Source organism: Macaca nemestrina, chromosome 11 (assembly GCF_043159975.1).
Source record: "Macaca nemestrina isolate mMacNem1 chromosome 11, mMacNem.hap1, whole genome shotgun sequence".
Taxonomy (NCBI): Eukaryota; Metazoa; Chordata; class Mammalia; order Primates; family Cercopithecidae; genus Macaca; species Macaca nemestrina.
This window is the reverse complement of record NC_092135.1, coordinates 46,147,421-46,173,575: the sequence shown is the minus strand read 5'-3', so window position 1 is coordinate 46,173,575 and position 26,155 is coordinate 46,147,421. Positions and strand designations below refer to the sequence as shown.

The 26,155-nt window shown below is 39.4% G+C and overlaps 1 protein-coding gene, 1 long non-coding RNA gene and 1 other non-coding gene across 20 annotated transcripts in view; 2 read left to right on the top strand and 1 right to left on the bottom strand.

Annotated features, from left to right (window-relative positions):
* The window catches only part of LOC105492700 (methyl-CpG binding domain protein 5), a 512,463-nt gene that overhangs the window by 250,899 nt on the left and 235,409 nt on the right, over window positions 1-26,155 (bottom strand). The window lies entirely within an intron of this gene.
* On the top strand, window positions 1,716-11,530 carry LOC139357299 (uncharacterized). The gene is made up of 5 exons (XR_011610255.1): window positions 1,716-1,787; window positions 1,947-2,042; window positions 8,576-8,695; window positions 10,469-10,616; window positions 11,399-11,530. It is a non-coding gene; the product is annotated as an uncharacterized lncRNA (long non-coding RNA).
* Window positions 5,538-5,669, top strand: LOC112428633 (small nucleolar RNA SNORA48). Its single transcript, XR_003020681.1, has one exon. It is a non-coding gene; the product is annotated as a small nucleolar RNA SNORA48 (small nucleolar RNA).

Here is a 26,155-nt window from a genome sequence, read left to right as displayed (position 1 = left end):
ATTTTTGAATTCCTCAAATAAAGCCCACGTGGTCAGGAGATACCAACACAAACAACTCACTTTGATTTATCAATATTTTATTTAGTGTTTCTGCATTGAAGTTTCCATGTGAGACTGTCCTATAATTTTTCTTTCTTGTATTATCTTTGCCTGATTTAGATATTAAAATCAAAAGAGAAGCTTTCCCTCTTTTCTTGAAACACTTCTCTCCCTCTCCACACTAACCTAAGTCACCATTTGGATTATCCTCTTAATCCTCCCTTTCTTTTCAAATTTATTTAAGCATTTATTTTTTCTCTTTCCTGAACTTGTTCTTTCTCCCCAGCCTGCCACCTCACATACTCCCTAGAATGTAAACTCCACAAAAGTAAGCAGCTTGTCTATTTCCAGAAATGAAGTCTGTGTTAAGCATATAGCAGAGTCTCAAAAATACTTTTTGAACAAATAAAAGAAATGAAATCCTACTTTTCATCCATCAAATTAGCAATACAAAAACTTATAATATCCATATTGCAAAATGTACGTAGGTATGCATATATTAATATAATGTTTTGAAAGAGTAAGTTGAAGGTAACAACTAAAAGCCTTTAAAATGTGCTATCTTTTGATGAAGCAAGTGCATTTCTAGCAATTTATTTTTCTGAAGTAATTCAATAATGTGCAAAGGGATGAAAAATATTTTTTATTAAAGCATTGCTTATGACAAAAAACTAAATAACCTAACTGTTCAATAATCTGTGATTTTTCATCAAATTATGATACATCCATAGAACAGAATAGTATGTACTTCTAAAATTGCCATAGAAACATGTTTAGAATACATTGTGAATTTTAAAAAGATGGTCCTAATATAATATGTAGTATCATCCTACTTTGGCTAAAGAGTTCATTTCTATGAATTGAACAAAGCCTGGAAAAATATACACAAAAATGTTGCTGTTGTTTTCATCAGGTACTGGAATTTTAAAAGTTTTTCTTTTCTTTTCCTTGTGTTTTTCCTCCTGTAGACCATGAAACATTATGTTTTAGGTAGCAAAACATAAATTTAAAAAGAAAAGTATGTGAACACCATGCTGTTACCAATTTAATGAGAAATCTCGGGCACTGGGAAGTAATCATCAAGTATGTGTGTTTGCGTATGCGTGTGTGTACATGCACACATATATGTAAATGACAGTCTGTTGATGGCTGCCCAGTGTCTGAACACATTTTTTATTTTGGGAAATCTCAAAAAGTCTGGGATAATCCCTTTCCTAGTTATTTGGTTATTGATCATCAGTCATGTTACCTTTGTTAACCAAACTAATGCTCCCACCCAGGACTTTGAATTTTGTGAGAGTGAGGCAGAGGTATAGAAGACCATCAGAGATTACTCATGGAAGCTGCGGTCACACTGAAAGAGCAAACTTCAATGAGTGTCCAAAGGCAGCAGAACCCAGCTGCATGTTAAAGATTGTCCAGTGGAAACTGTATCAGCAGCAGATTTCAAAGCAGAATTTTCCTATGGTATGGCACTGGTAGGGCTTTACCTTTCCTCATTTCTACTAGTTTCTTAAGTCTAGTTCTGCAGCACCCCTAAAGATTCTGTGGGCTCTATGATATTACCAAATATTCCTTTTCTGCTTTAGACAAAGCTGGCTTCTATTGTTTAAAACTAAGAATTCTGATTGGTACGATGCCTAGCAACTATCATGAATCATAGTCTTCCATTTCAGAAACTGCCACTATTTTTCTAGGTAGTTCAAAAGCATACTAGAAAGAGAATGCAGTGAAGCCAGACTGATCAGGTTTGAATACCAGCTACTATAATTACTAGTTGTGTGTGACCTTAGACAATAGACCTAACCTCTCTCAGTCTTAATTTCTTCATCTGTAAATTATTATTATTATTATTATTATTATTATTATTATTATTATTATTTCTTCTTCTCCTTTTCCTTCTTTAGTAGAGACAAGGTCTCACGATGCTGCTCAGGCTGGTCTCAAACTCCTGGACTTAAGCGATTGTACCACATAGGCCTCCCAAAGTGATGGGATTACAGGTATGAGTCATCCTACCGAGCCTGTAAACTATTTTTGATCATCCAACAATGTTAACATTTTGCATCTTTCATATTTATCTCAAATTCTTAAATTTCTTCTGGTATTTCAGGGTCCACATCTACATGTGCACTTTGAAATGATGTATATATCTCCATTATCTTGAACACTACTTGTCAATACTATCAACTCTTTCTACTCACTAGGTTATAAACTAAATGCATAAACTATAAACTCTTACAAATGAATGCAAATGTCTGCTTTCTTCAATACATAGGTTGCTGGAGTACTGCTAGAGAAATTAGAAGTAACCCATAAAAAGCCAAGATGGCTTTTGGCCAGACTCATAAAACTATGTTCAGATTAAAAACAAATAAAACAGGAGCCTATATGTAAAAATCATTGAAAAATGAAAAACAACTTAAATCATTAATGAACTCTCATGAAGATACACTAATGTAGAATTCCATTGCTAATGCATAGTAAAAGATAATTAGATTCTTTTGTCTTCTCCCTTAATTGTGCAGCAGGGCAGCTGTCCCGGGATCTTATTTCACACCCCGAAATATTCCTCAAACTCTATCCTCCACCCAATATGACTTTTTCCTTCAATACATCCACTTTTCTGGTCTTTCAAGATTGATTATATTCTCCCTCAAACTTACTAATGTAAGTGATTCCAGTTTTATTGGCTTCTTTCAAGTTTCCTCCCTTCCTAGTACCTAAAACAGCACCAAAAATTGGCCCTTAATTTGAGCAGGAAACAGGGAAAGACTTATAAACTTTTAAGTATTAATAATCTTTTATCTTCTCCCATGGCTTACAAGAAGTTTCCTCCTCTCTTCATCTCCCTCTCTGTCTCGGCCTCCCAATGCACATACCACAACTGTGTACATTTGTGCCACGACATATTTTGATCTAAAAACTCCACTGTGTCTTTAAAAATGCTCAGCAATCCTACATTTCCCTGACTAGTCCTTTTCTCTATTTCTCAGCCCAGATATTTCTTCTGAGCTCAGTTCACAAATTCCACAGTCTTCTGGATATCTTCATATGAGCACCCTATGGTCGTTTCAAATATGAAATTTATGGAGAATAAAAAACTCATCAACTTTTCCCCTAAATTGTCTCTTTCTTGTATTCTCCACCCAAATATCAACTTTTCATCTCGTCAGTCAAACAAGGAGTGATTCCTGACCTTTTCCTTTGAATCACACTCAGTGTTCATGAACCAGGAAGTTGATTGTTGAATTTGCTAAGTATCTCTTGATATTCGTTGCAATTAGCTTAGGTCAGACTAGCATCCATGCTTTCCTCTATTTGGTCTTCCCACCTCCAGATCAGTCTCACCTAAGTCTATTGTTTTTACTATAGTCAAAACAATCTATCTAAAATACCAACGGCATTCTGTTACTTAACTATATGGGTTCTCCAGTCTGACTGTTGAGTTTTCAATCAGGCTTAATCACCAACTAGGAAGAAGAGACAGTGTATGCCATAGTTGTTAAGCACATAGACACTACAGTCTGTCTGCCTTGGTTCAAATCCAGCATTGCCTTCATATATGACCTTGGACAAATTACTTAACCCCACAGGGCTCAATTTTTTCCCCTTCTTTCTATTTATTTATTTCCACAGGGCTCAGTTTTTTTTTTTATAAAACTGAAATGACAAAAGCATCTGTATTATAGGGTGGCTGTGAGGGTTACATGAATGAACATAAAGCTCTTGTAGAGTGACAGCCATATAAACATATACTATTATTATATGGCCTTACATAGAATGTATAACCTTTCTGGACTTCAGTCTCTTCCTCTTCTACAAATAGGAATAATATGTATGACACATTTTTTTTGACCTTAGATGATAAAAGAGATTAATGTTATATGTCATCCTCTGGTAAACATTCCTTGATCTCCCATTTCCCCAGTGTAGGAATAATGTATAGGCATACCTTGTTTTTTTGCTCTTCACAGCTATTGTGTTTTTTACAAATGGAAGGTTTGCAACAACCCTGCATTCAGCAAGTCTATGGGTGCCTTTTTTTCCCACAGCATGTGCCCACTTCATGTGTCTGTGTCACATTTTGGTAATTCTTGCAATAGTCCAAACTTTTTCATTATTATTACATCTAACATAGTGATCTGTGATCAGTGACCTTGGATGTTCCTACTGTAACTGTTTTGGGGTGCCATAACACATATCCATATAAAAAGGCAAATTCAATCGATAAATGTTGTGTGTGTTCTGACTACCCCAGAATCCAGCTGTTCCCCCATCTCTCTCCCTCTCCCCTAAGACACAACAATATTCAAACTAGGCCAAGTAATAACCCTTCAATGGCCTTTAAGTGTTCAGGTGAAAGGAAGAATCACATATCTCAATTCAAATCAAAAGCTAGAAATAATTAAGCTTAGTAAGGAAGACATGTCAGGCTGACAGCTAGGCTTCTTGTGCTGAACAGGTAGCCAAGTTGTGATTGTAAAGGAAAGTTATTGAAGCAAATTAAAAGTGCTACTTCAGTTAATACACAAATAAGAAAGCGAAACAGCCTTTTTGCTGTGAAATAGCCTTTTTGCTGATAAAAAGTTTTAGTGGTTTGGGGAGAAGATCAAACCAGCCACATTTCCTTAAACCAAAGTCTAATCCAGAGCAAGGCCCTAACTCTCTTCAATTCTCTGAAGGCTGAGAGAGGTGAGGAAGCTGCAGAAGAAAAGTATGACCCTAGAAAAGCAAGGTGGTTCCTGAGGTTTAAGAAAAGAAGCCATCTCCACAACATAAAAGTGTGAAGTGAAGCAGTAAGTTCTGATGGAGAAGCTTCAGCAAGTTATCTAGAAGCTCTAGCTAAGATCATTGATGAACAAACAACAGATTTTCAGTGTAGATGAAACAGCCATCTATCTATTAGAAGATGCCATCTAGGACTTTCACAGCTAGAGGAGAAGTCAATGTTCAACTTCAAAGCTTCAAAGGACCCACTGATTCTCTTGCTAGAGGCTAATGCAGTTGGTGATTTTAGGTTGAAGTCGATGGTCACTAACCATTCCAAAAAGCCTAGGGTCCTCAAAAGTTATGCTAAATCTACTCTGCCTGTGCTCTATAAGTGGAATAACAAAACCTAGAGGATAGCACATCTGTTTGCAGCATGATTTGCTATTTTAAGCTCACTGTTGAGAGACCTACTGCTGAGAAAAAAATACTCCTTTCAAAATATTACTGCTCATTGACAGTGCACCTAGTCATCCAAGAGCTGTGATGGAGATGTACAAAGAGATTAATGTTGTTTTCATGCTTGCCAACACAATATCCATTCTGTAGCCCATGGATCAAGTCTTTCAACTTGAAAATGCATCAACTTTAAAGTCCTTTTAATTAAGAAATACATTTTGTAAGGCTATACCTGCCATACACAGTGTTTCCTTGATGCATCTGGGCAAAGCAGATAGAAAACCTTTTGCAAAGGATTTACCAATCTAGATGCCATTAGGAATATTCATTATCTCTGACCTGGGTAGAGCAGCATCTGCTTGGTGGTGCCCATCTCATATCAGCCAGCGATACAGCAATCCCTTGTTTATCCCTTGGCCTTTGGTCTGTACCCATGCCTGGTTCATGTGTGGAAAATATGGGGACAGGAGAGAATAATATTCTTGATTCATGGGAAGAGGTCAGAATATCAATATTAACAAGAACTTGGAAGGAGTGAATTCCAACCATCATGGATGACTTTGATGGGTTCAAAACTTCAGTGGCGGAAGTATCACAGATGTTGTGGAAAGAGCAAGAGATCTCTAATTAGAAGTGGAGCCTGCAGATGTGACTGAATTGCTACAACGTCATGATAAAACTTGAACAGATGAGCAGCTGCTTCTTATGGCTTAGAAAGTAAGTGGCTTCTGGAGGAGGAATCTACTCTTGGTGAAGATGCTGTGAACATTGTTGAAATGATAACAAAAGATTTAGAATATTACAGAAACTTAGTAGCTAAAAGAGCAGCAAGGTTTGAGAGAATTGATTCCAGTTTTGAAAGTAGTTCTACTGTGGGTAAAATTCTATCAAACAGCATCGTATGCTAGAGAAATCTTACATGAAAGGAAGAGTCGACCAATGTGGCAAACTTCATTGTCTTATTTTAAAGAATTGCCACAGACAACCCAATATTCAGCAACTATTACCCTGACCAGTCAGCAGATGTCGACATTGAGGCTAAACCCTTCACTAGCAAAAAGATTATTACTTGCTGAAGGCTCAGGTGATCAGTAGCTTTTTTGTTGTTGTTGTTAGCAATAAACTATTTTTAAATCAAGGCATTTATATAACTGTGAGGGAAATGGCTGCGCTTCAGTCAGGAGTAGGCTGAGGTGGCCTTCTGGTGCAGCATAACTCAGTGAGTTTGAGGTGCAGGTACACAACACACCACGTGAGGAGCATTAGATGATGACCTATGTGAGCTCATGCTTGGCTCAGAGTCGCTATAGTCTGTAAAAGGTATAATTACCCTGCTCGCTGCACATATGGTTCACTTGCACCAGAGAGTGAGTAAAGCCATGTCAAAACTGTCTACAATTCCTTGAGTGTTTTTCCAGCTACTCGCCACTCACCCACCAACTCCCCTTGGACCTCAGTTAGAACTGACAATTGGCATCACAAATACGATCCTGAGGTGAGTGAGCCCACTTATTCCACTAATTCCGGGTCGGCCATGTGTCCACAACATGGGTTGTGATACCCGGTGGCAGCTGTGCTGCTTGGATGGGCTCTGATGGAAACATGGGCAGAGGTAGATGGGTCCTGAGCGAGCATGGAGAAGATGCTGAAGCAGCTGGAATCACAGAGCACTGAGAATGAACGAGTCTTTGCTTGCAGAGTTAGATGGGCATTTTGACTGCACTACGAGAACTACATAGCCAGTCCCTGAGGCGAGCGGTTGGCACAAGGGCAAGGTGACCACACCCTGACTGAGTGGCTATGTGCAGCCATATGGACTGTGTGGAATGACACTGGTGAAATACCTGAAACTGTGAGTAAATGGCAGTCATATGCTGACTTGGTGCAAGTCATCCAGGAGATGGGTATGCAGCAGGCTATGTCTGACCTGAATACCCAGAGGCCAGATGATGAACATTTCACCTCCCACATGAGGAGTCTCATGTTGGGTTCTGCACTCGAGTGCCTTTGGCTCCCTAGCTGCTGTACCCACCCTGTACATAGGGTGACACAGACATGAAGTGACCACTGCTATGGCGGCCTTCGGGGAAGCAGAAGGCCACTGGCAGGACCAATGGGTCTGCGCCTTAAAGAAGGGGAAAATGCCCTGCCCAAAGGGGGGTCCCCATGAGAGAAAAGGGGGCCTCAACAAGTGACACGCTCATGGATGTGGATAGATTTGATTTTGGCTGGGGTTGACCAAGAGAAAATCAAGAAGCAGCCCAATGAAGTACTCTTAGCTTTGTGGAGACAGTTGTCTCCAGAGCAGCAATTCCAGAAAATGCCCAAGGGGGAGAAAGACACTGCTGCGCCACCTGGTCCCACCCGGGTGCTTTAGCTCAAAGACTACTTGCTGCAGCCAGGTGGAAATGTAGAGCTGTTTCTGCTTGATTAGGGAACTGGCCGAGATGCCCAGTTTGGGGGGACACTGGATGATCGGAGGCCACATGCGGAAATAGCGATCCACTCGTCCCCCACCAACGTACAGTGGGTCCAGGTGCTGGCACTGGTGGATACTGGTGCAGATTGCAGCCTTCTTTATCGGAACCTGAATAAGTATCTGGGCAAACCTGCTTACCTTGATGGTTATGAAAGCCAGTCAGTGAACATGAAACCTGTATCTCTGTATCTTGGCATCAGTTGTTTGGCTCCCTGTTTATATACTGTGTGTGTTTCTCCCATACCTGAATACATTCTGGGGGTGGACATTTTACATGGCCTGGCATTACAAACCACAGCCAGTGAATTCAAACTCCAAGTGCATGTGGTGAAGCTGGTGCTGCACAGACATATGCATCACCAGCCTCAGGTTCTGCCACACCGATGGGTTACTTCCACCCATCAATACTGCTTGCCGGGTGGACATACATAGATAACTGAGACAAAAAGCTGGAAGAGGTGCAGATAGTGCATGGCACCCATAGCCCCTACAATTCTCCAATGTGGCCAGTTAGAAAGCCTGATAGAAACTGGCAGATGATGGTGGACTACTGGGAACTGAAAAAAGTAACACCCCCTTTGCATGAAGCTGTATCGTCAATCATGGATTTGATGGACCGTTTGATGATGGAAGCGGGACAGTATCACTATGTAGTGGACTTAGACAATGCATTTTTCTCCATCAACATCGCTCCAAAGAGCCAAGAACAGTTTGCCTTCACATGGGACAGGCGACAATGAACTTTTACAGTGTTGCTGCAGGGCTATGTGCATAGCCCCACCATATGTCATGGTCTAGTTGCCACGGATTTAGCTGCCTGGCCAATGCCAGAAGGGGTCCACCTATTCCATTATATTGATGATATGTTAACCTCTGATTCTCTTGCAGATTTAGAAGTGGTGGCACCCCTCTTGTGGCGACATTTGGCAGCATGCAGTTGGGCCGTCAACAAATCTAAGGTCCAAAGGCCTGGTTCATTTGTCAAATTCTTGGGAGTTATCTGGTCGGGTAAGACAAAGGCCATCCCAGAGACTATCGTTGATAAGATTCAGGCATATCTCCAGCCAACCACAATGATGCAGCTGCAAATTTTTGTGGGCCTCCTGGGATACTGGTGGGCATTTATGCCCCATTTAGCTCAAATGATAAAACTATTCCATCATTTATCCAAGAAGGGAGCTACCTGGGATTGGAATGATGCAGCTGAGACTGCCTTCCTGGCAGCCAAGTGGGCTATTCAGCAAGCATAAGCCCTATGGGTAGTGGACCAGGGGCACCTATTTGAGCTGGATGTGCATGTGACCACAGATGAACACAGATGGTTTTGTTTGGGCCCTGTGGCAGTGCACAGAGCACCTGAGGACACCATGGGCTTTTGGTCTCAACTATGGAAGGGAGCTGAGCTCTGATATTCCTTGAGAGAGAAATAGCTAGCAGCTATATATGCCACCCTTCAGGCTTGTGAGAGTGTGACAGGACAGGGTGCAGTCGTCGTGTGGATGACTCAGCCAATAGCAGGATGGGTGTGTTCACGGATAACGACCCCCTGGACTGGGATCGCACAGATATCCACTTTGGCAAAGTAGAGTGACTACTTGGAGCAGTGGAGTGCACTGAGTACAAGTCCCTTTAGCAGCAGAGCTGCAAGAGGTCTTGGGACCTATAGTCCTAACACAAGATAAGGTCATGGGGCCTAAGGCACCCCTAGACCCTGAGCCTTCAGCATTTAAAGGAGGGTGTCCCCCCATTCTCGATAGGCCATGGTACACAGATGGGTCTAGTCGAGGTGCTATAACTGCTTGGACCGCTGTTGCAGTCCAACCTAGTACTGATACCATATGGTTTGAAACCGGGTGTGGACAAAGTAGCCAATGGGCTGAACTTAGCAGTGTAGATGGTGATCACCAAGGAGGTGACACTGATTCTCTTGCAGATTTAGAAGTGGTGGCACCCCTCTGGTGGTAATCTGTACCAATAGCTGGGTGGTCTACCGAGGCTTAACTTTGTGGTTAACTACCTGGAAAATACAGAAGTTGCTAGTCAGCCACTAACCCATTTGGGGTCAAGCCATGTGGCAAGACCTCTGGGAAATGGGTCATCAGAAACAGGTAACTGTTTACTATGTGTCAGGCCATATGCCTTTGGCCACCCCTGGCAATGATGAGGCAGATGCCTTGGCCAAGGTCCAATGGTTAGAGTTGGCACCTACATGAGATGTGGCCTTGTGGCTACGCTGGAAACTGGGACATGCAGGGGGTAAACTGATACAACAGGTCACTAAGCGTTGGGGTCTGTCCCTGCCCACACAAGACATTTGGGAGGCTTTTCAGAAGTGCCCGGCATGTGCTCAGGCATGCCCTAAACAGACACAGGCACCTGTCCAGTGTTATGCAACAAGTAACGACAGGGCGAGTGCCCTTGACCAGGCAGAAAGCAGACTACATCGGGCCGCTGCCAAAGTCACAAGGGTATATGCATGTGCTAACAGATGTGGACACAGCCACAGGCCTGTTGTTCACCTACCCTTGTAGGGTGACTGACCAACAGAACACCATCCAGGCCTTGAAACACTTATGTCCCCTGTATGGTCGCCCTCTGGCCGTTGAGACTGATAGGAGAACACGTTTCACTGGACGACACTTACAACACTGGGCACGACGAAAGGACATAAAGTGGAGATTCTGTGTGCCATACAACCCACAAGCTGCAGGTATGATTGAGCAATATAATGGGCTCTTGAAGAAGGAGTTATACTTGCATGTCACACTCCTGTCTTTGTAGGGCTGGAGTTCCAGGCTGGACCTGGTGCTCTAAACCTCGAATGAATGGCCATGAAAAGGCAGCCCGGCCCTGGTGGAGGCTTTGTTACAACAGGCTGCCAACCCCATTCAGTTGCAGATACACACTAAGGATGACCTCCTCCAACCAGGTATGATGATGAATGGTAACCTGCTGTTGCCTGACCCAGTGCACCTGAAGGCAGGGGAATAGAAAACCTGGCTGTGGCCATTGACCCTCCAATCCCCCCATTGCCAGTAGTTGGCCATTGTAGCTCTCTGGGTGGAGGGCCAACAATATGACTTGCATGTTATTCCTTGGGTGTTCAATACATGGCCCCCGTGGTTGACTGCTCATAGGGGAATGGCCAGGGAAAGAACCCTCCTCCGGGGGACACATGTACTGTCTGTGGCCTATTAAGAGCTCCCCTGTGACTTTGGCACAGATACAAGACCCAAAGGAACCATGGGGAGCTGAGGAGGTGTGGTACCATCGCCCAGGGCAGAAGCCCTTGGCAGCTGCATTGTTATCTAGGGATGAAAAGTTGGCCGGGCGCGGTGGCTCAAGCCTGTAATCCCAGCACTTTGGGAGGCCGAGACGGGCGGATCACGAGGTCAGGAGATCGAGACCATCCTGGCTAACACGGTGAAACCCTGTCTCTACTACAAAATACAAAAAAACTAGCCGGGCGAGGTGGCGGGCGCCTGTAGTCCCAGCTACTCGGGAGGCTGAGGCAGGAGAATGGCATAAACCTGGGAGACAGAGCTTGCAGTGAGCTGAGATCCAGCCACTGTACTCCAGCCTGGGTGACAGAGTGAGACTCCGTCTCAAAAAAAAAAAAAAAAAAGAAAGAAAAGTTAGCCTCTGTGTTGCCTGTGTTGCCATGATCTACCTTTGTTAGTACCTGTGCCTGCTCTGTCATTTTGACCATAGGTTAACAGGCTCCAACTGCATTGTGGACTGGGCCCACACCTATGCTGAGATGATCAGTGTTTCCAACTGTTGGTTCTGTACCACCCTTCCAGCAGCAGCTGAAGACGGCCGGCCTTGGCACATGCATTCAGCATCTGCGGAGAACTGGACATGGCTGGAGACTTGGGGTTCCATGGCCAATGCCTGGAACACGATGCAGCAAGCTTTGGACAAAGGACACTGCAAGACCCACAGCACGCCTGCCCCCTGGCTGGCCCATAGTGCTTATGATGGGTGGAGCTGGCTAGTGGGGGAACATGTAGTACCCCCAGCCCAAGCACCGCGGTGCAGAGAGCTACATTGGGGTAACACCACTGTGTGGGATGGATATCCGTCACAGCCTGTGTAAACATAACACATGTCATCACACTGAACATATGGTGGAAAAGCGGTCCCACCAAGGTTGGTCCCTGATGGATTTTGTGCCCCCCTGGGAGTTTATGGGTCTGTGGGGACACAGGGTGGCCTTACCTACCAGTGGACTGAATTGGATGCTGTGCCTGGGGGTGACCTTATGTACCTGCCACTGTTCTCCCCATGTTGCCCAGATGCCTGCATAAATGGGAGGTGCTATGCTCTTAGCTTTTGTGAGTGCGACGAGCCCCCTGGTGGTTCTACCCCTTGACAATGACTATCCCTGGAGCAGGTGTCATAACTGTAGAAGTACAAGTTACTGCTCTTGCACAGCACACCACTCAGATTCTGAATTCCACCTGAGTGACACTCCTCCTGTTAATGGATGAGGTTGATTAGATCAGAAAGGTGGTGTTGCAAAACCAAATGGCCTTAGACATAGTAACTGCTGCCTTTTACGAACACAACGTTGCACCTTTATCCCTAACAATCAGCAGAACATAACAGCAGCCCTGCAAGGGGTGTCATGGGAGATTAAGGCGGTCAAGAGCCTTGCTGATGAACCCTGCAGAGAGGGTGGGCATCCTAGGCTCTGGCCTATGCTGGGCCCTAATAGTCATGAGTAGCAGAGCTGGGATCCTAGTAGTGAGCTACTGCTCTCCGTATTGTTGTTGTGAGTTATGGATTCAGGGCTCTACCCTATGGGTATGTGTCCCTGCCCAGGGGATGTCCCTGGCCTAAAGGGTGGAAAGTAAGGGAAATGGCTGTGCTTTAGTCAGGAGTAGGCTGGGGTAGACTTCCAGTGCATCATGACTCAGCAGGTTTGGAGCATAGGCGCACAACCCTGCACATTTATGTAACTATGTCACGTGAGTCACATTAGGTGATCACCCACATGAGCTTGTGCTTGACTTGGAGCCACTATTGTCTGTAAAAGGTATAATTACCCTGCTAATGCTGTACATATGGCTTGCTCGTGCCCAGAGAAAGAGTAAAGCCATGTTGAAATTGTCTACAATTCCTTGAGTGATTTCCAGCTACCCGCCACTCACTCATTGACTCCCCTTGGACCTCAGTTAGAACCTGACAATAGCTTTTAAAGATATAATAAGATTGCATACTTAATAGACTACAGTATAGAATACAGATAACTTTTATATGCATTGGGAAAACAAAACAAATCCTATGGCTCACTTTATTGCAACATTTGCTTCACTAGGGTGGTCTGAAACCGAACCTGCAGTATCTCTGAGGTATGCCTGTATATGCCCCCACTGCAACCAATATGTATTACATATTATAGCATTTGTCATATGTAGTTACAACTGACTGTTTCTCTGTCTCCATCACCATACTTGATGTCCCCGGATTGTAAGAGCTATATATTTCCCCAGCAGTTTTCCTATTGTACATTACAGTGAAATTTTATTGTACAAATAAATGGATAACTACATATAAAGGTCTTTTCTCAATGCCTAGGAAAGAGTAAGGGGTCAATATATTTCAATTTTCTCAGTCTGCGGTGAAGATGATGGTGTTACAATCTCCTAGTAAAGTTCCCTCTACTTTTTATTTTGACTTTCTGCATGAAGTACCAGGCCATTAGGTGAGTCTTTTTACGTAGATGAAAGCCAATTTTTACTGCTCAGTTTCAGAACCCAAACCCCAATAATCTCCTCATAATAGGAGATTAAGTCCCTATTTCCATTTCTGGGCCTTCTTTTAAAAAGTGAACACTAGAGAAAAATGTCCATAACAATAGTTCAAGATACATTCTTCAGACACTACAATGCCATGATGACATGGGTAAACGCGATTCTTCCAATAAACATGCTCATGGCTAGAGATTTGTTAAATTTAAAATATTTTCCAGACTGGGTGCAGTGGCTCATTATTGCAATCCCAGCACTTTGGGAGGCCGAGGCAGGCAAATTGCTTGAGCTCAGGAGTCTGAGACGAGCTGGGCTAACATGACAAGACCCTGTCTCTACAAAAAATACAAAAATTAGCTGGGCATCATGGTGCATGCCTGCAGTCCCAGCTACATGGGAGGCTATGGTAGGAGGATTACCTGAGCCTGGGAGGTTGAGGCTGCAATGAGCCATGATTGCACCATTGCACTCGGGCCTGGGAGACAGAGTGAGACTCTGTCTTGAAAAAAAACAAAACAAACAAACAAAGTGTTTTTGTTTTTTATTTTTCCCCTTAAAGATCCACTAACTCGCAGAGGTTTCCATAAAGATACCTGGTATCTGGTATTTCACACCTATTCATAACTAGAATATGAGTCTTTATCTTTCAGTATTTCTTTTTTTCCCTTTTGAGACAGGGTCTCACTCTTTTACCCAGGCTGGAGTGCAGTGGCATGATCTGGGTTCACTGCAACCTTAACTTCTCCGGGATCAGGTGATCCTCCCATCTCAGTCTCCCCAGTAGCTGGGACTACAGGTGCACACCAACATGCCTGGCTATATATATATATATTTTTTTGTATTTTGTAGAGAGGGTGTCTAGCTATGTTCAGGCTGGTCTTGAACTCCTGGGCTCAAGCAATCGGCCCACCTCACCCACCCAAAATGCTGGGATTACAGGCGTGAGTCACCGTGACCAGTGTTTCTTAATAAGGACACTTCAGATATTCTGGACAGCAAAAGTCTTTGTTATATGGAACTATCCCCTGATCCACTGGAAACTTTATATTCCTGGACCCTCTTGATAGTTCTCTCTCTCCAATCACTGTGGCAGCCAACAATGCCTCTACACATTTCTAAACTGTCTCTGGCAGGAGTGAGGTGTGGGAAAACAAAATTTACCACACTTGGCTGAGAATAATTTTGAGTTGGATCATTCATGTAACTTCTAAAATGTACTGATTTATCTAATACAATTATTATTTTGCTGCTGATACCTCACTCATGATAGCAAGGCAGGGAAATTGCAAAGATTACTTCTTCCCCTCTCAAAATGACCTGTCATTTTGAACATACAGCAATCAAATGTTAGAAAAGTCAACAATTGCATTAATTGTTGACCATACGTACATTTGCTAAATGTTATCTTTGAACCATTTTTACACATACTAAGATTTAAGCTAAATATGCAGACTTTGGAACACCTTAAAATATGAAGGAATGACTCTGAAAAATAACAACTCTTCAAGAATTATGACCAAGAGGTATTTTCAATTGAACAGGAATTATGCAAAATGTATACTTTGAATAAATTTATGTTAGCCATTCTACTTTGGCTTATGAGGTATAAGTTACTGAGAACTTTAGTTTTAATACCATAAGTGGGTATTAAATACTTTCAATTGCTTTTTTCTCATTGTAAAACAAAATTATGAAAATGAAGACGAATCATGTTGTATTTTGATGATAAGAATGGTAAGTCACAGGTAAGCCCATAATGCACGGGAATTCTTGCCTTTCTTATTATAACATTTAACCTCACTGCAACCAGAAAAAAATCAGTGAAATAAACAATTCAAATACATCAAGTAACAAGGGCTTCTGAAGTACAGTATTTCTTGAGTTGAATGGAAATGTTAATTAAGTCCTTATTTAGACTGAAAAATCTAAGCTTTTTTGTTATAAAATAACTGCTCTGGCAGACTTCTTGCACTGTTCTAAAGAGGTCAGGCACTTCTGCCTTTCCTCTTTGTACCCTTTTGCCCAACACCCTTTTTTATTTTTAAAGAATATTTATTATGCATTATTTTAGTACCTATAGCACTACACTAGGCACTCTGAATTGTGTCAGGGTAAAAAATGAAAAAAGCAAAAAAAAACCAAAAAACAAAAAAACAAACAAAAAAAACCACGTTAAAAAACCCTCTATTTAAAAAATAATTTATTTTCCAGAGAGCAAAAGCTTTAAAAAGAACTAGATGAAACAGGCATGCATGCTGCAAGTGATAAAGTGGCAAAGTAGGGCGGCAGAAAGAACACTAAACTTGAGTTAGAAAACTTGGGATCAGGCTCCTCCGAGTGACATTGGGCAAGGCATTTACATCTACTTCTCTTTTAAGTCCCAGCTTTCTTTTCTGTGAAATAAGAATAATAACATTTCTCTTAGAGTTGTTCTGGGAATTAAAAAGCTATCTCTCTGAAAGCACCACCATAGTATAATGACTGGCACATAAAACCAGCCACTCATTAAATGTTTCTTGTCCATAAAGCCCAGAAATGAAAAACAAGGTAGGATTACTATCTGGTGAAGTTTTTCATCATGTTAGGTTAACTGGTCAAAATTTCATAATCTCTGTGGAGAAAAAGCCCTGATCTTCAACAGCAGAAAAGCCCTAGTTTTCTTCAATTAAACCTGTTTCTGCCAATCCATTCTCCACTTTCAGTACTATTCTGTGCGGCCCAGCAAAGAAAAAGGTTCAGGGGTACATGTGCAGGTTTGTTACACACGTAAACTTGTGTCACAGGGGTTTGTTGTACAGATTATTGTCACCCAGTAGTTATTTTTTTCTGATCCTCTCCCTCCTCTGCCCTCAAGTAGGCCCTAGTTTATGTTGTTACCCTCTTTGTGTTCATGAGTTCTCCTTTAGTGCCCACTTATAAGTAAGAACATGTGGTATTTGGTTTTCTGTTCCTGCATTAGTTTGCTAAGGATAATGGCCTCCAGCTCCATCCATGTTCCCATAAAAGACATGATCTTGTTTGAAAAAGTTGTATCTTATGGCTATATATTAATTGTAGTAGCCAAATGAGAACGTATTCTTTATTGTATTAGGAAGATGAGTGGGTCTACTAGGGTAGTTATGAGAGGTAGAGCCAAAAACAGAAGACAAGCATAATAAGAAAGGAGCAAAAAAAAGTTAAAGAGCTGTTTCCAACTGTGGCACTATTTACATTTTATATAATACTTTGCTGTGGAGGGTTATCCTGTGCACTGTCAGATGCGAAGCAGCATCCCTGGCCTGCAGTCAAACCCCACCAGTAATGTCAATTGAGAATGTCTCCAGATATTGTCAAATGTTCCTTTAGGGGGCGAAATTCCCCTGGATGAGAACCACTGATTTAGATGGTAATAGAAGGCAGGAGGAAAAAGAGTGAGGTAAGTAATAATACTGCCCACAAAATTCACAATTAAAAAGAAGCACAATTTTAAAAGACTTATCAATGCAAAAATGATATATATATTTATATAAATCATGTCAGAGGAAAACTATCAGTATAATTCTCCAGTATATAATACAGTATCTACCTGATACCATACAAGAATAATGAATGCAATGCAATGAACTGTGTCAAAGGTCAGAAGCTGAGAGAAGGGAAAAATGAATTGTGTGGGGGTAGAGAAAAAGATATGAAAGCGAGTAAGCTCAAGAGTAACTTTTTCAGTATGCCGATTAAAATTTTCCTTTTAATTATTTTATTTATTGTTTTTTCCAAAACAATAACCGAAGAACTCATGGCAGTGGATTTTGCCCCTTTTATGGGTAGGCAGGTGGTCAAACAGGTTGAGATGATCAGAAATAAAGGGTTATTGGAAAGCAAAGTCAGATTAAGACACAAAAAGTCTTTGCCAACTTCCAATTCTGTCTTTTTTATATTAACTTGCAATAATTCTTTTTCAATTAGATGTACTGTGAATGTCTTCTCTAATTTGTAACTTGTCTTTTCATTCTTTTTAAGGTGACTCTCGATGAAAAGAATATCACAATTGTAATGCAATACAATTTAACCACATTTTCCTTAATGGCTTTTTCATTTTCTCTCTACTCGAAAGATACTCTCCTAAAATTTGTATAGTTTCGCTTTTCATATTTAAGTCTCTACTCCACTTAGAGCTGATATTTACATATGATATAAAGTAGGGGTCAAATTTCATTTTCCTCTTAATGGATAATCAACGATCCCAGTATCACTTATTGAAAAGTCAACCCTTATCCTAATGCTAGCTCTTTTATATACCAACTTACCACCTATAGATAGATGTTTCTAAGCAGTCTATTTTGTTCCATTGGTCAATCTGTCTATCTTTCACCAGTATCACACTCTACTAATCACTATAGCGTTACATTAAATCTTCATATAAGTCTCCCTACTTTGTTCTTCTTCCTCAGGAATGTCATATCATTATCTTTAATCTCGTATTTCTTTATTAAACAGACTTATTTTATATTCTCCCTGATAATTTTTAATATATAAAATATTTATGAGTCTTTCTTTAGAATATGGTTTCTGACACTCATTCATGATGCCTTGGTTTATAATTTTTGACAGTAAATTCATATTTTGGGGGAATTTTACCTGTGGAAATTTTGAAGGCAGATTCCTTCAACAAAAATTTATGTTTGCTTCTGCCAGCTATGTGGGACTACCTTAAGTTCTTGTCTTTAATTTTTGTTTTTTGTTTTGTTTTGTTTTTTGGTATCACTTATGTAGTGTGAACTTCAGTAGCAAACCCACAATACCAGCTTGATATTCAAATGATCAAAGAGATATTTCATTCCTATGCGCAATGTCAAGGTTTAAATTAACCAATTTTCCTTGCAGTGTCATGGGAAATGATAGCTGATTTTAATAGGTACCCTTCCAATAAAGATGTAGATATTTGGACGTCCATACTGAGGGGACCTGAAGAATAGACTCTACCTTGGATGTGTCCAGGATTTTGACTGTCTCCTGTTCCTCTTTCAATAGGAGGCCATGAAAACAAAATTGTAACCCAGAATTTACCAGGTTCAGCAAGTATCCTTAAAGCTTACCTCTCTGAACACTATTTTTTATGTAGGGTTTGTGTTTGTTTGTTTTAGCCTCTTAGTATTTGCCATCTTTCCAGTTCATAGTTGCATATAAACACTATTTTTATATTTCACATTATTTTTAGTTGTTTATCATGAAATATCAGGGTACCTAAGTTCACCATACTAACAAGACATAAAGTTTAAATTTTATTTTTTTCCCCTCAGCTTTATCCTTTACCTTATTGCTTTTAGAATGTCTTTAATCTTTTTTCTTTCTGGTTTCAAAAAGTAACAAATACTCATTTTGAACAAAATTCAAATGGTATGGAAGTATGAAAGTAAAGAGTTGTAGCCCCCATCCCTCCCTCCACATAACCCCAAGGAAAAGACACTGTTAATTGTTGGCTCTTATATAATATTTATAATTTTATAAATTGTTAGGCTCAGTGGACTTACCACTGTATGCCACCACTCAATATGCTGTACAAGCTTAAATTTAGAATGCCCCTATGTAGCTGTTATGCTCGTTAAAGGAACTCAATATATGAACTGGCTTTGGGCCACCATTTTCTCTGGCTATGTGCTGAAAACCTGTGGTAACTTATTTAAAGGATGGCCTGGTAAAAACATTCCTCCTACCATAAAGGTTATTTGATGTGAAAAAAGACTGCCAATGTTTGTTTTAAAGCTTGTGTATTTTATTCAAAAATGGCTCAAATGTAGTTTTTGGTAAACTTTTGGAAACAAGGACAGAGGCTCTTTAAAAACTAAAATTAATTTCTGACAGAGGTAAGTCATAGAGTCTGCAAGAAAATCTGCTGCAAAATTTATTCAAGAAACAAACTGAAAAAAAAGTAATATTTATATCAACCATGGTTTCAAGAAATAGTGATAAAGACAGGAAAATAAATAGGCGGAAGACATTTTTTTTCTATATTATAAAAAGCTGAATGCAGAATGAGAGAAAAACTACAATTAAAAAAAAGCTTTACAAGAAAGGAAATGTAATTATAACTATTTGGTGTTGCAGAGAATATTTATATAACATCAATAAGGAAAATATTTGTTTTTGGTTTAACTAACTATATTTCAAGGATGGGATAACAAAGAGGTACTAGGTGGTAGAAGTATGCTAAGTCATCTTCCGTGATAATAGACAAATGACCTATAACTTCTTTCTATAACGTCTCATATTGGCAAACCTAGAGCTAGCAGTTAAAAAAGAAACGTATTTAGGAACAGGTACCTGAACAGTAGAAAACAATTTTTTTTTGAGATGGAGTCTCACTGTCACCCAGGCTGGAGTGCAGTGGCACGATCTCGGCTCACTGCAGCAACCTGTGCACCCCGGGTTCCAACAATTCTCCTGCCTAAGCCTCCTGAGTAGCTGGAATTATAGGTGCCTGCCATCACGCTAATTTTTGTATTTTTAGAAGAGGTAGGGGTTTCACCATCTTGGCCAGGCTGGTGTTGAACTCCTGACCTCATGATCCACCCGCCTCAGCCTCCCAAAGTGCTGAGATTACAGGTGTGAGCCACCGTGCCTGGCTAGTAGCAAACAATTAAAAGCAGTTATCTGCAGATGAACTCCAAGGGTTGGGGCACTCGGTACTATTTAACATGTACACATAATACATGAATAAAAATTTTAAAAGGAGAAAAGAGTAAGGTCATAATAGAGAATCTAACGATGCATATGCATTTTCACTCGACCTTGTGTTTTAGCACCCAAGAAAGGCAATGTGATGTCATGAGTGCTGGATTCTGATACATACAAATCCCAATTTGAATTCTGGCTCACTAACTGACTAACTTGAAAGTCCTTGAGCAAGTGAGTTAATGTTTTTTAGAGTATATTCCTTTATATAGAATCTGGAAATAATGATTCCTATCATGCAGATTTATTTTGAGGCCAAACTATAATCTATATGTAGCACAGGCACTTAAAAATGCTCAATTAACAGCAATTTCTATCATTAATCATTCTCTCTCTTCTTGCCAATAATAACTACATGAAACCTCATGTATCCTACGACTTCATTTTCATTTTGAAATCTGAATCACATACCAATCAGTTAAACGTTATCATCTATACTTTACAGTGAAGGAAAAAAAGATGAACTTGCCCAAATTCTCCTATTAGTAAGAAATTAAATTAGCAACAAAACTGTATACTCTTAGTTTACTTAATGTCTGATGTAAACAAACAGGAAAGCATAGAAAATTAGAAGTGATAGTCTATTCTGCTTAGTAGAATGTTTTAACCAGTAAAGTTAGCTATAAGGTGATTAATGGTGGGGGAGATAGAATAAAATTTCCAAACAGAAAATAACTGTGAATCTAGGTACCAGCCCAAAGCCCAAGGTTTTCTAATACTCAAAAGATAAAAAGAAACTTAATTCTTTATACTGAAAGTAATATATATAGACATATATTTTTTGAAACAGGGTTTCACTCTGTCACCCAGGATGGAATGCAGTGGCACCATCAGAACTCACTGCAGCCTCAGCCTCCAGGGCTCAACCCGTCTTCCCACTGCAGCCTCCTGAATAGCTAGGACCACAGGCACAAGCCGGCACGCACCACCACACTCAGCTAATTAAAAAAAAAAGTTTTTTTTTTTGCCTTGTCTTTATGAAAAATACAGAAAAATAGCTGGGCATGGTGGCGGGCGCCTGCAATCTCAGCTACTCGGGAGGCTGAGGCAGGAGAATCGCTTGAACTCGGGAGGTAGAGGTTGCAGTGAGCCGAGATAGTGCCACTGCACTCCAGCCTGGGTGACAGTGCGAGACTCTGTCTCAAAAAATAAAAATAAAATTTTTGTAGAGACAGGGTATCACTATGTTTCCTAGGCTGGTTTTGAATCCTAAACTCAAGCCATCCTCCTGCCTCGGTCTTCCAAACTGCTGGGATTATAGGCGTGAGCCACAGTGCTCAACTTTAAAGTAAAATATTGCTAACAAGTTAGATTTAATAGTGATCATGTGCCTTCCTTCCCTAACTCTGTTATTCATTTGTACCTAGGCCCTCATAATTTTGTAAAGCATGCTCTAAAATTTATCTTTACTTTAAGATGACAAAGGAGAACAATTACATATAACTTCCAGGAATGTGGGCTTGAATGTAGTAATTTTTTACACTTGGTATCTGGCCTGATTATGATTCATGGGTCACAGGAAAAAAAACCTCACATGTCTCACTCCTATGATAACTACTCCCTACATCTCAAGCACACTGTTTAGGACACCATTAACAATCTGTGAACCAGTTTTGAAGGGCCAGATCTGCAAATCCAGGGCCATTACAAATGAAACAGAAAACGTAAACTTTCTGAGGGCAGAGACTTTGTCAGCCTTGTTCATTGCTTTGTCATCAGTGCCCACTACAATGCTCGGCAAATAGCACTTAGTAAATATTTGTTGAATGAATACATTTTTAAAAAGTAAATACTAATTCCTAAGTATTTATTTGAGTTTTCAATATACAAAGACAAAATGATACAGTACAAAGTAAAATAATGTTAATTTTAAAGCTAATGACATATTTCCTTAATTTAAAAAAATCACATAATAAAGATTGAATGAAGGGCTACCCATTCGAAATAAAAATTCTGCTTCTTACAGACATGCAAAGTCAATGTTATGGTTTAACTACTGTCTCATAATGTGGTACTTTTACCCACTCTTTATTAGTAAAAATAATAGTAATAGTAACTGTAACACTAATTTCTAACCTAAACTCTTATAGCCACCATAAAAATATAAGCTTTATACACATTATCTCATTCACTCTTCATAACAAACTTATAAGATAGGTATTGTCACCACACTTTACAGATGAAGAAACTGGAGTTCGAAGAAATAATTCGCCTATTTTGTTCTACAAAATGGTGAAAGCCAGATAAAATCAGTTTAACTCGAAAATACCTTGTTTTCCAGCAGAGACAGTTAACACACATACATAGGCTCACATTACATCTAGCATGTTGTCTTATCCCAGGCACTAGAGAATATTTGCCCACTCTTTCAACATTTTTGAACACCTATTATGGTCCAGGCACTATGCTAGGTTCCCTTAAAGATCACTTGTAATTCAGAAATACATACCAAAAAATGGCACATACCCAGATTCTTCTATAGAATCATAGTGCTGAGAAGTACAGTCTGAAAGTTTCTCCACTCTATACTTATCTATGTGTGATATGTGTGCTTTTGTTTGTCCTACTAAACCATATGCTTCTTTGAGGCAGGGTGATATCAGATTCATCTTTTTGGGTCCCCAAAAAAGGTCTAGCCTGGTGCTTTGGTCATAAGAAGCTTTCAATATACACAGCTAAATATAAAAATATACATAAATTGAACTAATTTTCCTTGGATAAGAAAAAATTCAAATAAAAATGTTATCTTCCAACTTTTGTCAATTATCTCACAACTTTTAAAAAAACCCTCACACAAGTGCCAAAACAAGGTAACTTTATTATTTTAAATATTTTACTTTATTGGTAAGGTTGAATACGATTGTTAAATTTTAATGGAAAATATAAAATATATTCTTATAAACAGAATAATCTATGTAAACAGGTTTTGTTTGCATTTCATATATTATAACCTTAGGTAATTTATTTTTAATAATACAGCTTTTCCCTACAATCCACATTAGCACATGTGATCACGTAGGGATAAAAAGATTCCATTTTAAAAAGTACAACAATAATTTTTCTATATTTCTCAGAGCTATTATGATTACAGAAATACATAAACACTTGATTCTGTAAGAATTATATGTAAAAAAAGAAATCACATCCTGACAGGACTGACACTATACTTTGCTTCTTAGTCTAGATAAAAATAAAATCAATTTGAAAGGACAGATTTTAATCTCAGATGTGACTGAGCACTTTTTTTTTTTTTTTTTTTTTGGTGGAAAAAAGATATGTGGCAATTCATGCTGTGCATTAGAGATCAGAATCTGGCCCTAAGTTTACATGATTGATGGGTTTCTATTTGAACAGGCACAAATGTGAATGGCAACTGTAATAATGCTTACAGAGCAACCTCAACCAGTTTCCCCTGTTATCTTCACCTTAATATTACTTCCACTATAGCAAAATGTTTTTGAAATCCACACATAAAATCCTATGCATTGCTTAAAAATAACACAAAACAATCTATACATACACACATTCAAAACATGATTCTAATAGGCAGGACAGACACTTATGTTAACTACTCGTTCGTGGCAAAGACCATTCAATACGCAGTTTCTAAAATTACGTGTTTAGCAAGGGTACAACTCATTCATTTTTTAGTCATAAGGAAACTCTGACGATAGAATAGCTCGTTATATAGTGGTATATTTTTTAATATATTCTTCACTGATCACATACACACGTATTTATTTCACTGGGCCTGATTTCTCACTGCAAATTCCGTCTGGCTCTAAAATCACAAACTTCCTTGGACTCGTTCTTCTTTGATAGAAAAGAAATACTGCAGCAATATCTTCTGGCAACCTGACAGTGGGCTGGCTTTAAGTGTACCCAGAAGAGAAAAAGGACACAGCCCAGAACACTGGCATGCGATAATGCCTTACTGTTATTAACCCTTGTTTTTCTATTTTTCCTCAAAATCGCAGGTAATTCTTCTTGATGTAATAATATAGAAATGAATATATATATATATATATATATATATATATATAGCAGAAATGAATCACTGGTAGGCATAAATTTACCTTATATATTTAATATAATTAAACCATACTTCTGGTATCTAGTAGTAAGATCTTAAGCAATTCATCCTATATAGTAATATTTGACCTTCCAACCTTATAAAATAATTATGGTAATAAAGGGAAGTAGCATTTACAGGTGTAAATTAACTTCTATGTTACGTGTCACAGGCTTTACCTATATTTTCACATTTAATATTCTAAAGCAACTCTGAGATACGTATGATCATTTCCACTTTACATACAGGAACACTGAAGATCAGAAGTTTGAAGTAACACAGTAATAAACAGCAGAACCAGGAATCAAACCTAGGTCAAAGTGACTACACTAATGATGAGATGAAATAATAAAGCGAACAGGTAAGTATGAAAGTGAAAAGACCCAGTAATTCCAATTCAAGTAATGCCAAGTAACTTAAATCACACTAATTCTCCCGTTGATAACAACCATAAACTGTGAAAAAATACTAAAGCCAATAAGCAAAACACAATTATTTGAAGACATACTACAGAGTGACCAAATGTGGGCAGAAATAGAAAGAGTGAGGATTTGACCCTTGAAAGAAGATAACATCACTGGGCAACATATAATTCTACATTTATATGGCTCTCCTGAGGTACAATGGTATATGAGCAAGTAGAACTTAAGCAGAAAGCCACAGTCTTACTTGCTTGAGGTATCAGAGGGCAGAATTCAGGGTTGAGAGAATGGCTGAAAATCGAGGGTTGGGGAGGGGGAGTCCAGAAAGGAAGAAAATACAGAGGAGGAGTATACAATATTTATATATCAATTCCTACCTAGGCTGGCACCTAAACTGTACATGCATGCATGGGGAAGACTCCAAAAACCCAATGGAAAGTAACAGCTGGAAAGCAAAAATAAGGATTTCTTCTACTGCCCGTTACATGAGACAAAGAGTTTCAAGTTTGAATCCCATCAAATAAAAGCAGATTATAACACCTCAGGCTTTCCACAGAAATCCATAAAGGACCACGTTTTAGGAGTAAATATTATATCCCTACACTAAGGAAGTCACCCAAGGATTACGAACAAAACCAAAATAGATCCACTCTCTAACAAAACATCAAACCAAACCTTCACTAGATAAATGTGAGCAGCTACTGATTTAACTGTTAGGAAAAAGGTCAATACTCTTCAGAAGAAGATAACAGAATCTAGAGTCTCTACAGTGTGTCATCTACATCTAATATACAATAAAAAATTTCTTAGAAATGTAACGAAACAGAAAAATACAAACCAAAGTCCACAGAAAAAGCAGCCAATGGAACAGACTCTGAGATGATTCATACATGTACCTTATGGCAGCTATTACTGAGAACATAAAGAAAAAGATAATCATAATAAATGCCCAAATAGCATTTCAGCAGAGAAATAAAACCAATAAAAAAGAACCAAGTATACCTAAAAATGGATAAAATTTTATATTATATATATTTTACCATAACAAATATTTTCCAAAAGCATCACATGCAAATTATGAAACTAAAAAGTATAGTATCAAAATGAAAAATTCACTGGATAGGCTTAACAGCACATTGGACATGGCAGAGAAACCAGCCAGTGAACTTGAAGAAACAGAGAAATTTCTAAAGAATAGTTCTGTGTAAGTTTTATTACATGAAATATGTGTGACAATTGCCTGAATACTATATGGGACATGACCAAAAAGAAGACGTAATACTAAAAATGTAGTAATGATTAGAAAGAGCCTTCACTAGAATGAGCTTTACTAGAATAAGCCATTGAATTAATGTTAACAATTCATAATGAGGTTGGGTGCAGTGGCTCATGCCTATAATCCCAGCACTTTGGGTGGCTGAAATAAGAGGATTGCTTGAACCCAAGCGTTCGAGACCAGCCTGAGAAACATGGCAAGACCCGTTTCTTTCTTTTTTTCTTCTTTTTATAC